We start from the raw sequence: 14927 nt of genomic DNA on the forward strand, positions 1-14927 counted from the left end.
ATAAACCATTCTGATTGGTTTATGTACTGTCAGTCAACAGTTCTCTATTTTACAACTTTTGCTGGGACTATCATGCATTAGTCTTCAACCAGCAAGACATTTGGTCAAGAATGCTCTTGTTATCAACAATCTGTGGCTGGTTCTGCAGGTGTTCAATTAAACTAGGGTTAGGAAAGACCTCAGTACGTTATGGAGAGATAATAAAGCCCTTATGCAAATTAGTTTAGAATTAAGACCATCTGATTAGTTGATGCAATTGTCATTCAAAATAAGCCATTCTGATTGGTTTATGTACTGTCAGTCAACAGTTCTCTATTTTACAACTTTTGCTGGGACTATCATGCATTAGTCTTCAACCAGCAAGACATTTGGTCAAGAATGCTCTTGTTATCAACTATCTGTGGCTGGTTTTGTAGGTTTTCAATTAAACTAGGGTTAGGAAGGACCTCAGTAAGTTATGGAGAGCAAATAAAGCCCTTATGCAAATTAGTTCAGAATTGAGATCATCTGATTGGTTGATGCAACTGTCATTCAAAATAAGCCATTCTGATTGGTTTATATACTGTCAGTCAACAGTTTTCTATTTTACAACTTTTGCTGGGACTATCATGCATTAGTCTTCAACCAGCAAGACAATTGGTCAAGAATGCTCTTGTTATCAACTATCTGTGGCTGGTTTTGTAGGTTTTCAATTAAACTAGGGTTAGGAAGTACCTCAGTAAGTTATGGAGAGCAAATAAAGCCCTTATGCAAATTAGTTTAGAAGTAAGACCATCTGATTGGTTGATGCAATTGTCATTCAAAATAAGCCATTCTGATTGGTTTATGTACTGTCAGTCAACAGTTCTCTATTTTACAACTTTTGCTGGGACTATCATGCATTAGTCTTCAACCAGCAAGACATTTGGTCAAGAATGCTCTTGTTATCAACTATCTGAGGGTGGTTTTGTAAGTTTTCAATTAAACTAGGGTTAGGAAGGACCTCAGTAAGTTATGGAGAGCAAATAAAGCCCTTATGCAAATTAGTTCAGAATTGAGATCATCTGATTGGTTGATGCAACTGTCATTCAAAATAAGCCATTCTGATTGGTTTATGTACTGTCAGTCAACAGTTCTCTATTTTACAACTTTTGTTGGGACTATCATGCATTAGTCTTCAACCAGCAAGACATTTGGTCAAGAATGCTCTTGTTATCAACTATCTGTGGCTGGTTTTGTAGGTTTTCAATTAAACTAGGGTTAGGAAGGACCTCAGTAAGTTATGGAGAGCAAATAAAGCCCTTATGCAAATTAGTTTAGAATTAAGACCATCTGATTAGTTGATGTAATTGTCATTCAAAATAAGCCATTCTGATTGGTTTATGTACTGTCAGTCAACAGTTCTCTATTTTACAACTTTTGCTGGGACTATCATGCATTAGTCTTCAACCAGCAAGACATTTGGTCAAGAATACTCTTGTTATCAACAATCTGTGGCTGGTTCTGCAGGTGTTCAATTAAACTAGGGTTAGGAAAGACCTCAGTACGTTATGGAGAGATAATAAAGCCCTTATGCAAATTAGTTTAGAATTAAGACCATCTGATTAGTTGATGCAATTGTCATTCAAAATAAGCCATTCTGATTGGTTTATGTACTGTCAGTCAACAGTTCTCTATTTTACAACTTTTGCTGGGACTATCATGCATTAGTTTGAGTTTGAAGAAACTCAGGGAGCCCGAGGTGTGCTCCCACCACCACCAGTGCTGTGCCTAAACACGTGCAAAGGGGGCAGCCGTACGAACGTGTGGCCCTCTCCCAAAGGAGAAAGGCCCCATGGTTCCCCTAACCCCCCTCAACCATAAGGCCAAGGAAGGGAAAAAAGGGATCGGTGGGTCCTCTTCGCCGAAGCTTAGAGAGACCTGCTTTTCCTCCACCCCCGGAAGGGTTTCGGACGGTGGGTCCTCCGCAGCCCGTGCTTTGGAGAGACCCGACTTAGGCTTCCCTCCGCCTTGCGGCTCGGGGTTGCCCTCGAGGGGACCGGGACTCTCCCCAAAAGGTGAAGAGTCCCAGCCACGTTTGGGGAACGGAAGGCCCGTTAGGGACAGCCGCACTACCCAAATCAAAAAAACGTGACAAACTAACGAAAAACGTGAAGTGCTCAAAAGTGCAAATCAAAGAAATAAATAAAAGAGGCCCTAGCCAGAAGGCCGGGGTGGGGGTGTAAAAAATTGTCCTACCCCATCCAAAAGGACGAGGTAAGGACGTGTAGCCTAACCTAGAGGGAAGTGCGCAGTGTGTGTGCCATAAAGTGCATGGTGCTGGACACCAGTGCAGATCAGGCACCCCCGAGTTTCCCCGGGGGCACAGTGCAGCCTCGGGCTCCAGGCAGCCGACCCTTCAGCGTCCGACCAAGCTTTTCTCCGTCTCACCAGCAGGCATTTTCCAGCCCCTGGCATGGGAATGGGTACTCCACTGGGCCTTTCGAAAGACTCCCTTAGGGGCTGCACCGCCTCCGGAAGAGCAATCTACTCAGTCCCAGTGTTTCTCCGCTCCCAGGGTTAAGGTACTAAGCTGGGCCTTTCGCGGTCTCCCCATCAGAGGCTACGAACCTCTGGAACAGGAGCCATCTACTCAGTCCCAACCTTTCTCCGCTCCCTGGGATTGGATACTAGACTGAGCCTTTCGCTGACTCATCCTTCGGGGGCTACAAACCCCGTCAAGAGAGTCAAACTACTAGGCCCAGTGTTTCTCCCCCCCTCTTACCAGTGGATTTACGGAAACAACACCTCCTACCAAAGGCAGAGGTGAAGATACTCAGTGAGACTTTTCACTACTCCCGGGAAAAAACAGAGGGGTCCCACACCCTCCGCCCATCAGAGCAGCTACTCAGTCTCACCTTTCTCTATTCTCTGCCAGAGGCCAGTCCATACCCAACTGATAAGAACAGATACTACACTTGATCTTAGCCAAAAGGCCGAGAAGACTATCATGCATTAGTCTTCAACCAGCAAGACAATTGGTCAAGAATGCTCTTGTTATCAACTATCTGTGGCTGGTTTTGTAGGTTTTCAATTAAACTAGGGTTAGGAAGGACCTCAGTAAGTTATGGAGAGCAAATAAAGCCCTTATGCAAATTAGTTCAGAATTGAGATCATCTGATTGGTTGATGCAACTGTCATTCAAAATAAGCCATTCTGATTGGTTTATATACTGTCAGTCAACAGTTTTCTATTTTACAACTTTTGCTGGGACTATCATGCATTAGTCTTCAACCAGCAAGACAATTGGTCAAGAATGCTCTTGTTATCAACTATCTGTGGCTGGTTTTGTAGGTTTTCAATTAAACTAGGGTTAGGAAGGACCTCAGTAAGTTATGGAGAGCAAATAAAGCCCTTATGCAAATTAGTTTAGAAGTAAGACCATCTGATTGGTTGATGCAATTGTCATTCAAAATAAGCCATTCTGATTGGTTTATGTACTGTCAGTCAACAGTTCTCTATTTTACAACTTTTGTTGGGACTATCATGCATTAGTCTTCAACCAGCAAGACATTTGGTCAGGAATGCTCTTGTTATCAACTATCTGTGGCTGAATTGTAGGTTTTCAATTAAACTAGGGTTAGGAAGGACCTCAGTAAGTTATGGAGAGGAAATAAAGCCCTTATGCAAATTAGTTTAGAATTAAGACCATCTGATTAGTTGATGCAATTGTCATTCAAAATAAGCCATTCTGATTGGTTTATGTACTGTCAGTCAACAGTTCTCTATTTTACAACTTTTGCTGGGACTATCATGCATTAGTCTTCAACCAGCAAGACGTTTGGTCAAGAATGCTCTTGTTATCAACTATCTGAGGGTGGTTTTGTAAGTTTTCAATTAAACTAGGGTTAGGAAGGACCTCAGTAAGTTATGGAGAGCAAATAAAGCCCTTATGCAAATTAGTTCAGAATTGAGATCATCTGATTGGTTGATGCAACTGTCATTCAAAATAAGCCATTCTGATTGGTTTATGTACTGTCAGTCAACAGTTCTCTATTTTACAACTTTTGCTGGGACTATCATGCATTAGTCTTCAACCAGCAAGACATTTGGTCAAGAATGCTCTTGTTATCAACTATCTGAGGGTGGTTTTGTAAGTTTTCAATTAAACTAGGGTTAGGAAGGACCTCAGTAAGTTATGGAGAGCAAATAAAGCCCTTATGCAAATTAGTTCAGAATTGAGATCATCTGATTGGTTGATGCAACTGTCATTCAAAATAAGCCATTCTGATTGGTTTATGTACTGTCAGTCAACAGTTCTCTATTTTACAACTTTTGTTGGGACTATCATGCATTAGTCTTCAACCAGCAAGACATTTGGTCAAGAATGCTCTTGTTATCAACTATCTGTGGCTGGTTTTGTAGGTTTTCAATTAAACTAGGGTTAGGAAGGACCTCAGTAAGTTATGGAGAGCAAATAAAGCCCTTATGCAAATTAGTTTAGAATTAAGACCATCTGATTAGTTGATGTAATTGTCATTCAAAATAAGCCATTCTGATTGGTTTATGTAATGTCAGTCAACAGTTCTCTATTTTACAACTTTTGCTGGGACTATCATGCATTAGTCTTCAACCAGCAAGACATTTGGTCAAGAATGCTCTTGTTATCAACAATCTGTGGCTGGTTCTGCAGGTGTTCAATTAAACTAGGGTTAGGAAAGACCTCAGTACGTTATGGAGAGATAATAAAGCCCTTATGCAAATTAGTTTAGAATTAAGACCATCTGATTGGTTGATGCAATTGTCATTCAAAATACACCATTCTGATTGGTTTATGTACTGTCAGTCAACAGTTCTCTATTTTACAACTTTTGTTGGGACTATCATGCATTAGTCTTCAACCAGCAAGACATTTGGTCAAGAATGCTCTTGTTATCAACTATCTGTGGCTGGTTTTGTAGGTTTTCAATTAAACTAGGGTTAGGAAGGACCTCAGTAAGTTATGGAGAGCAAATAAAGCCCTTATGCAAATTAGTTCAGAATTGAGATCATCTGATTGGTTGATGCAACTGTCATTCAAAATAAGCCATTCTGATTGGTTTATATACTGTCAGTCAACAGTTTTCTATTTTACAACTTTTGCTGGGACTATCATGCATTAGTCTTCAACCAGCAAGACAATTGGTCAAGAATGCTCTTGTTATCAACTAACTGTGGCTGGTTCTGCAGGTGTTCAATTAAACTAGGGTTAGGAAAGATCTCAGTACGTTATGGAGAGCAAATAAAGCCCTTATGCAAATTAGTTTAGAATTGAGACCATCTGATTGGTTGATGCAATTGTCATTCAAAATAAGCCATTCTGATTGGTTTATGTACTGTCAGTCAACAGTTCTCTATTTTACAACTTTTGCTGGGACTATCATGCATTAGTCTTCAACCAGCAAGACAATTGGTCAAGAATGCTCTTGTTATCAACTATCTGTGGCTGGTTTTATAGGTTTTCAATTAAACTAGGGTTAGGAAGGACCTCAGTGAGTTATGGAGAGCAAATAAAGCCCTTATGCAAATTAGTTTAGAATTGAGACCATCTGATTGGTTGATGCAATTGTCATTCAAAATACACCATTCTGATTGGTTTATGTACTGTCAGTCAACAGTTCTCTATTTTACAACTTTTGCTGGGACTATCATGCATTAGTCTTCAACCAGCAAGACAATTGGTCAAGAATGCTCTTGTTATCAACTATCTGTGGCTGGTTTTGTAGGTTTTCAATTAAACTAGAGTTAGGAAGGACCTCAGTAAGTTATGGAGAGCAAATAAAGCCCTTATGCAAATTAGTTTAGAATTAAGACCATCTGATTGGTTGATGCAATTGTCATTCAAAATAAGCCATTCTGCTTGGTTTATGTGCTGTCAGTCAACAGTTTTCTATTTTATAACTTTTGCTGGGACCATCATGCAATAGTCTTCAACCAGCAAGACAATTGGTCAAGAATGTAGTCAACAGTTTTCTATTTTACAAATTTTGCTGACACCATCACGCAATAGCCTTTAACCAGCAAGACAATTGGTCAAGAATGTTCTTGTTATCAACTTTCTGTGGCTGGTTCTGCAGTTGTTCAATAAGACTAGGGTAAGGAAGGACCTCAGTAAGTTATGAAGAGCAAATACAGCCATTATGCAAATTAGTTCAGAATTGAGACCATCTGATTGGTTGATGCAACTGTCATTCAAAATAAGCCATTCTGATTGGTTTATGTACTGTCAGTCAACAGTTCTCTATTTTACAACTTTTGCTGGGACTATCATGCATTAGTCTTCAACCAGCAAGACATTTGGTTAAGAATGCTCTTGTTATCAACAATCTGTGGCTGGTTCTGCAGGTGTTCAATTAAACTAGGGTTAGGAAAGACCTCAGTACGTTATGGAGAGATAATAAAGCCCTTATGCAAATTAGTTTAGAATTAAGACCATCTGATTAGTTGATGCAATTGTCATTCAAAATAAGCCATTCTGATTGGTTTATGTACTGTCAGTCAACAGTTCTCTATTTTACAACTTTTGCTGGGACTATCATGCATTAGTCTTCAACCAGCAAGACATTTGGTCAAGAATGCACTTGTTATCAGCTATCTGTGGCTGGTTTTGTAGGTTTTCAATTAAACTAGGGTTAGGAAGGACCTCAGTAAGTTATGGAGAGCAAATAAAGCCCTTATGCAAATTAGTTCAGAATTGAGATCATCTGATTGGTTGATGCAACTGTCATTCAAAATAAGCCATTCTGATTGGTTTATATATTGTCAGTCAACAGTTTTCTATTTTACAACTTTTGCTGGGACTATCATGCATTAGTCTTCAACCAGCAAGACAATTGGTCAAGAATGCTCTTGTTATCAACTATCTGTGGCTGGTTTTGTAGGTTTTCAATTAAACTAGGGTTAGGAAGGACCTCAGTAAGTTATGGAGAGCAAATAAAGCCCTTATGCAAATTAGTTTAGAATTGAGACCATCTGATTGGTTGATGCAATTGTCATTCAAAATACACCATTCTGATTGGTTTATGTACTGTCAGTCAACAGTTCTCTATTTTACAACTTTTGTTGGGACTATCATGCATTAGTCTTCAACCAGCAAGACATTTGGTCAAGAATGCTCTTGTTATCAACTATCTGTGGCTGGTTTTGTAGGTTTTCAATTAAACTAGGGTTAGGAAGGACCTCAGTAAGTTATGGAGAGCAAATAAAGCCCTTATGCAAATTAGTTCAGAATTGAGATCATCTGATTGGTTGATGCAACTGTCATTCAAAATAAGCCATTCTGATTGGTTTATATACTGTCAGTCAACAGTTTTCTATTTTACAACTTTTGCTGGGACTATCATGCATTAGTCTTCAACCAGCAAGACAATTGGTCAAGAATGCTCTTGTTATCAACTAACTGTGGCTGGTTCTGCAGGTGTTCAATTAAACTAGGGTTAGGAAAGATCTCAGTACGTTATGGAGAGCAAATAAAGCACTTATGCAAATTAGTTTAGAATTGAGACCATCTGATTGGTTGATGCAATTGTCATTCAAAATAAGCCATTCTGATTGGTTTATGTACTGTCAGTCAACAGTTCTCTATTTTACAACTTTTGCTGGGACTATCATGCATTAGTCTTCAACCAGCAAGACAATTGGTCAAGAATGCTCTTGTTATCAACTATCTGTGGCTGGTTTTATAGGTTTTCAATTAAACTAGGGTTAGGAAGGACCTCAGTAAGTTATGGAGAGCAAATAAAGCCCTTATGCAAATTAGTTTAGAATTGAGACCATCTGATTGGTTGATGCAATTGTCATTCAAAATACACCATTCTGATTGGTTTATGTACTGTCAGTCAACAGTTCTCTATTTTACAACTTTTGCTGGGACTATCATGCATTAGTCTTCAACCAGCAAGACAATTGGTCAAGAATGCTCTTGTTATCAACTATCTGTGACTGGTTTTGTAGGTTTTCAATTAAACTAGAGTTAGGAAGGACCTCAGTAAGTTATGGAGAGCAAATAAAGCCCTTATGCAAATTAGTTTAGAATTAAGACCATCTGATTGGTTGATGCAATTGTCATTCAAAATAAGCCATTCTGATTGGTTTATGTGCTGTCAGTCAACAGTTTTCTATTTTATAACTTTTGCTGGGACCATCATGCAATAGTCTTCAACCAGCAAGACAATTGGTCAAGAATGTAGTCAACAGTTTTCTATTTTACAAATTTTGCTGGCACCATCACGCAATAGCCTTTAACCAGCAAGACAATTGGTCAAGAATGTTCTTGTTATCAACTATCTGTGGCTGGTTCTGCAGGTGTTCAATTAGACTAGGGTGAGGAAGGACCTCAGTAAGTTATGAAGAGCAAATAAAGCCATTATGTAAATTAGTTCAGAATTGAGATCATCTGATTGGTTGATGCAACTGTCATTCAAAATAAGCCATTCTGATTGGTTTATATACTGTCAGTCAACAGTTTTCTATTTTACAACTTTTGCTGGGACTATCATGCATTAGTCTTCAACCAGCAAGACAATTGGTCAAGAATGCTCTTGTTATCAACTTTCTGTGGCTGGTTCTGCAGTTGTTCAATAAGACTAGGGTAAGGAAGGACCTCAGTAAGTTATGAAGAGCAAATAAAGCCATTATGCAAATTAGTTCAGAATTGAGACCATCTGATTGGTTGATGCAACTGTCATTCAAAATAAGCCATTCTGATTGGTTTATATACTGTCAGTCAACAGTTTTCTATTTTACAACTTTTGCTGGGACTATCATGCATTAGTCTTCAACCAGCAAGACAATTGGTCAAGAATGCTCTTGTTATCAACTATCTGTGGCTGGTTCTGCAGGTGTTCAATTAAACTAGGGTTAGGAAAGACCTCAGTACGTTATGGAGAGCAAATAAAGCCCTTATGCAAATTAGTTTAGAATTGAGACCATCTGATTGGTTGATGCAATTGTCATTCAAAATAAGCCATTCTGATTGGTTTATGTACTGTCAGTCAACAGTTCTCTATTTTACAACTTTTGCTGGGACTATCATGCATTAGTCTTCAACCAGCAAGACAATTGGTCAAGAATACTCTTGTTATCAACTATCTGTGGCTGGTTTTATAGGTTTTCAATTAAACTAGGGTTAGGAAGGACCTCAGTAAGTTATGGAGAGCAAATAAAGCCCTTATGCAAATTAGTTTAGAATTGAGACCATCTGATTGGTTGATGCAATTGTCATTCAAAATACACCATTCTGATTGGTTTATGTACTGTCAGTCAACAGTTCTCTATTTTACAACTTTTGCTGGGACTATCATGCATTAGTCTTCAACCAGCAAGACAATTGGTCAAGAATGCTCTTGTTATCAACTATCTGTGGCTGGTTTTGTAGGTTTTTAATTAAACTAGGGTTAGGAAGGACCTCAGTAAGTTATGGAGAGAAAATAAAGCCCTTATGCAAATTAGTTTAGAATTAAGACCATCTGATTAGTTGATGCAATTGTCATTCAAAATAAGCCATTCTGATTGGTTTATGTACTGTCAGTCAACAGTTCTCTATTTTACAACTTTTGCTGGGACTATCATGCATTAGTCTTCAACCAGCAAGACAATTGGTCAAGAATGCTCTTGTTATCAACTATCTGTGGCTGGTTTGGTAGGTTTTCAATTAAACTAGGGTTAGGAAAGACCTCAGTAAGTTATGGAGAGCAAATAAAGCCCTTATGCAAATTAGTTTAGAATTGAGACCATCTGATTGGTTGATGCAATTGTCATTCAAAATAAGCCATTCTGATTGGTTTATGTGCTGTCAGTCAACAGTTTTCTATTTTATAACTTTTGCTGGGACCATCATGCAATAGTCTTCAACCAGCAAGACAATTGGTCAAGAATGTAGTCAACAGTTTTCTATTTTACAACTTTTGCTGGCACCATCACGCAATAGCCTTCAACCAGCAAGACAATTGGTCAAGAATGCTCTTGTTATCAACTATCTGTGGCTGGTATTATAGGTTTTCAATTTAACTAGGGTTAGGAAGGACCTCAGTAAGTTATGGAGAGCAAATAAAGCCCCTATGCAAATTAATTTAGAATTGAGACCATCTGATTGGTTGATGCAATTGTCATTCAAAATACACCATTCTGATTGGTTTATGTACTGTCAGTCAACAGTTCTCTATTTTACAACTTTTGCTGGGACTATCATGCATTAGTCTTCAACCAGCAAGACAATTGGTCAAGAATGCTCTTGTTATCAACTATCTGTGGCTGGTTTTATAGGTTTTCAATTAAACTAGGGTTAGGAAGGACCTCAGTAAGTTATGGAGAGCAAATAAAGCCCTTATGCAAATTAGTTTAGAATTGAGACCATCTGATTGGTTGATGCAATTGTCATTCAAAATAAGCCATTCTGATTGGTTTATGTACTGTCAGTCATCAGTTTTCTATTTTACAACTTTTGCTGGGACTATCATGCATTAGTCTTCAACCAGCAAGACAATTGGTCAAGAATGCTCTTGTTATCAACTATCTGTGGCTGGTTTTGTAGGTTTTCAATTAAACTAGGGTTAGGAAGGACCTCAGTAAGTTATGGAGAGCAAATAAAGCCCTTATGCAAATTAGTTCAGAATTGAGATCATCTGATTGGTTGATGCAACTGTCATTCAAAATAAGCCATTCTGATTGGTTTATATACTGTCAGTCAACAGTTTTCTATTTTACAACGTTTGCTGGGACTATCATGCATTAGTCTTCAACCAGCAAGACAATTGGTCAAGAATGCTCTTGTTATCAACTATCTGTGGCTGGTTCTGCAGGTGTTCAATTAAACTAGGGTTAGGAAAGACCTCAGTAAGTTATGGAGAGCTAATAAAGCCCTTATGCAAATTAGTTCGGAATTGAGATCATATGATTGGTTGATGCAACTGTCATTCAAAATAAGCCATTCTGATTGGTTTATGTACTGTCAGTCAACAGTTTTCTATTTTACAACTTTTGCTGGGACTATCATGCATTAGTCTTCAACCAGCAAGACAATTGGTCAAGAATGCTCTTGTTATCAACTATCTGTGGCTGGTTTTGTAGGTTTTCAATTAAACTAGGGTTAGGAAAGACCTCAGTAAGTTATGGAGAGCAAATAAAGCCATTATGCAAATTAGTTTAGAATTGAGACCATCTGATTGGTTGATGCAATTGTCATTCAATATACACCATTCTGATTGGTTTATGTACTGTCAGTCAACAGTTCTCTATTTTACAACTTTTGCTGGGACTATCATGCATTAGTCTTCAACCAGCAAGACAATTTGTCAAGAATGCTCTTGTTATCAACTATCTGTGGCTGGTTTTGTAGGTTTTCAATTAAACTAGGGTTAGGAAGGAACTCAGTAAGTTATGGAGAGCAAATAAAGCCCTTATGCAAATTGGTTCAGAATTGAGATCATATGATTGGTTGATGCAACTGTCATTCAAAATAAGCCATTCTGATTGGTTTATGTACTGTCAGTCAACAGTTCTCTATTTTACAACTTTTGCTGGGACTATCATGCATTAGTCTTCAACCAGCAAGACAATTGGTCAAGAATGCTCTTGTTATCAACTATCTGTGGCTGGTTCTGCAGGTGTTCAATTAGACTAGGGTGAGGAAGGACCTCAGTAAGTTATGAAGAGCAAATAAAGCCCTTATGCAAATTGGTTCAGAATTGAGATCATATGATTGGTTGATGCAACTGTCATTCAAAATAAGCCATTCTGATTGGTTTATGTACTGTCAGTCAACAGTTCTCTATTTTACAACTTTTGCTGGGACTATCATGCATTAGTCTTCAACCAGCAAGACAATTGGTCAAGAATGCTCTTGTTATCAACTATCTGTGGCTGGTTTTGTAGGTTTTCAATTAAACTAGGGTTAGGAAGGACCTCAGTAAGTTATGGAGAGCAAATAAAGCCCTTATGCAAATTAGTTCAGAATTGAGATCATATGATTGGTTGATGCAACTGTCATTCAAAATAAGCCATTCTGATTGGTTTATGTACTGTCAGTCAACAGTTTTCTATTTTACAACTTTTGCTCGGACTATTATGCATTAGTCTTCAACCAGCAAGACAATTGGTCAAGAATGCTCTTGTTATCAACTATCTGTGGCTGGTTTGGTAGGTTTTCAATTAAACTAGGGTTAGGAAAGACCTCAGTAAGTTATGGAGAGCAAATAAAGCCCTTATGCAAATTAGTTTAGAATTGAGACCATCTGATTGGTTGATGCAATTGTCATTCAAAATAAGCCATTCTGATTGGTTTATGTGCTGTCAGTCAACAGTTTTCTATTTTATAACTTTTGCTGGGACCATCATGCAATAGTCTTCAACCAGCAAGACAAATGGTCAAGAATGTAGTCAACAGTTTTCTATTTTACAACTTTTGCTGGCACCATCACGCAATAGCCTTCAACCAGCAAGACAATTGGTCAAGAATGCTCTTGTTATCAACTATCTGTAGCTGGTTATATAGGTTTTCAATTTAACTAGGGTTAGGAAGGACCTCAGTAAGTTATGGAGAGCAAATAAAGCCCCTATGCAAATTAGTTTAGAATTGAGACCATCTGATTGGTTGATGCAATTGTCATTCAAAATACACCATTCTGATTGGTTTATGTACTGTTAGTCAACAGTTCTCTATTTTACAACTTTTGCTGGGACTATCATGCATTAGTCTTCAACCAGCAAGACAATTGGTCAAGAATGCTTTTGTTATCAACTATCTGTGGCTGGTTTTGTAGGTTTTCAATTAAACTAGGGTTAGGAAGGACCTCAGTAAGTTATGGAGAGCAAATAAAGCCCTTATGCAAATTAGTTTAGAATTGAGACAATCTGATTGGTTGATGCAATTGTCAATCAAAATAAGACATTCTGATTGGTTTATGTACTGTCAGTCAACAGTTCTTTATTTCACAACTTTTGCTGGGACTATCATGCATTAGTCTTTAACCAGCAAGACAATTGGTAAAGAATGCTCTTGTTATCAACTATCTGTGGCTGGTTTTGTTGGTTTTCAATTAAACTAGCGTTTGGAAGGACCTCAGTAAGTTATGGAGAGCAAATAAAGCCCTTATGCAAATTAGTTCAGAATTGAGACCATCTGATTGGTTGATGCAATTGTCATTCAAAATAAGCCATTCTGATTGGTTTATGTGCTGTCAGTCAACAGTTTTCTATTTTATAACTTTTGCTGGGACCATCATGCAATAGTCTTCAACCAGCAAGACAATTGGTCAAGAATGTAGTCAACAGTTTTCTATTTTACAAATTTTGCTGGCACCATCACGCAATAGCCTTTAACCAGCAAGACAATTGGTCAAGAATGTTCTTGTTATCAACTATCTGTGGCTGGTTCTGCAGGTGTTCAATTAGACTAGGGTGAGGAAGGACCTCAGTAAGTTATGAAGAGCAAATAAAGCCATTATGTAAATTAGTTCAGAATTGAGATCATCTGATTGGTTGATGCAACTGTCATTCAAAATAAGCCATTCTGATTGGTTTATATACTGTCAGTCAACAGTTTTCTATTTTACAACTTTTGCTGGGACTATCATGCATTAGTCTTCAACCAGCAAGACAATTGGTCAAGAATGCTCTTGTTATCAACTTTCTGTGGCTGGTTCTGCAGTTGTTCAATAAGACTAGGGTAAGGAAGGACCTCAGTAAGTTATGAAGAGCAAATAAAGCCATTATGCAAATTAGTTCAGAATTGAGACCATCTGATTGGTTGATGCAACTGTCATTCAAAATAAGCAATTCTGATTGGTTTATGTACCATCAGTCAACAGTTTCCTATTTTACAACGTTTGCTGGGACCATCATGCAATAGTCTTCAACCAGCAAGACAATTGGTCAATAATGTTCTTGTTATCAACTATCTGTGGCTGGTTCTGCAGGTGTTCAATTAGAATAGGGTTAGGAAGGACCTCAGTAAGTTATAAAGAGCAAATAAAGCCCTTATGCAAATTAGTTCAGAATTGAGACCATCTGATTGGTTGATGTAACTGTCATTCAAAATAAGCCATTCTGATTGGTTTATATACTGTCAGTCAACAGTTTTCTATTTTACAACGTTTGCTGGGACTATCATGCATTAGTCTTCAACCAGCAAGACAATTGGTCAAGAATGCTCTTGTTATCAACTATCTGTGGCTGGTTCTGCAGGTGTTCAATTAAACTAGGGTTAGGAAAGACCTCAGTAAGTTATGGAGAGCTAATAAAGCCCTTATGCAAATTAGTTTGGAATTGAGATCATATGATTGGTTGATGCAACTGTCATTCAAAATAAGCCATTCTGATTGGTTTATGTACTGTCAGTCAACAGTTTTCTATTTTACAACTTTTGCTGGGACTATCATGCATTAGTCTTCAACCAGCAAGACAATTGGTCAAGAATGCTCTTGTTATCAACTATCTGTGGCTGGTTTTGTAGGTTTTCAATTAAACTAGGGTTAGGAAAGACCTCAGTAAGTTATGGAGAGCAAATAAAGACATTATGCAAATTAGTTTAGAATTGAGACCATCTGATTGGTTGATGCAATTGTCATTCAAAATACACCATTCTGATTGGTTTATGTACTGTCAGTCAACAGTTCTCTATTTTACAACTTTTGCTGGGACTATCATGCATTAGTCTTCAACCAGCAAGACAATTTGTCAAGAATGCTCTTGTTATCAACTATCTGTGGCTGGTTTTGTAGGTTTTCAATTAAACTAGGGTTAGGAAGGAACTCAGTAAGTTATGGAGAGCAAATAAAGCCCTTATGCAAATTAGTTCAGAATTGAGATCATCTGATTGGTTGATGCAACTGTCATTCAAAATAAGCCATTCTGATTGGTTTATATACTGTCAGTCAACAGTTTTCTATTTTACATCTTTTGCTGGGACTATCATGCATTAGTCTTCAACCAGC

At 38.0% G+C, this 14927-nt stretch overlaps 1 pseudogene; it reads right to left on the bottom strand.

Annotated features, from left to right (window-relative positions):
- Positions 1-2829: 2829 nt before the first annotated feature.
- Positions 2830-2967, bottom strand: LOC146045338 (U2 spliceosomal RNA; annotated as a pseudogene).
- Between the last annotated feature and the right edge of the window lie 11960 nt (positions 2968-14927).

The sequence above is a fragment of the Crinia signifera genome, chromosome 1 (assembly GCF_055691185.1).
Source record: "Crinia signifera chromosome 1, ASM5569118v1, whole genome shotgun sequence".
Taxonomy (NCBI): Eukaryota; Metazoa; Chordata; class Amphibia; order Anura; family Myobatrachidae; genus Crinia; species Crinia signifera.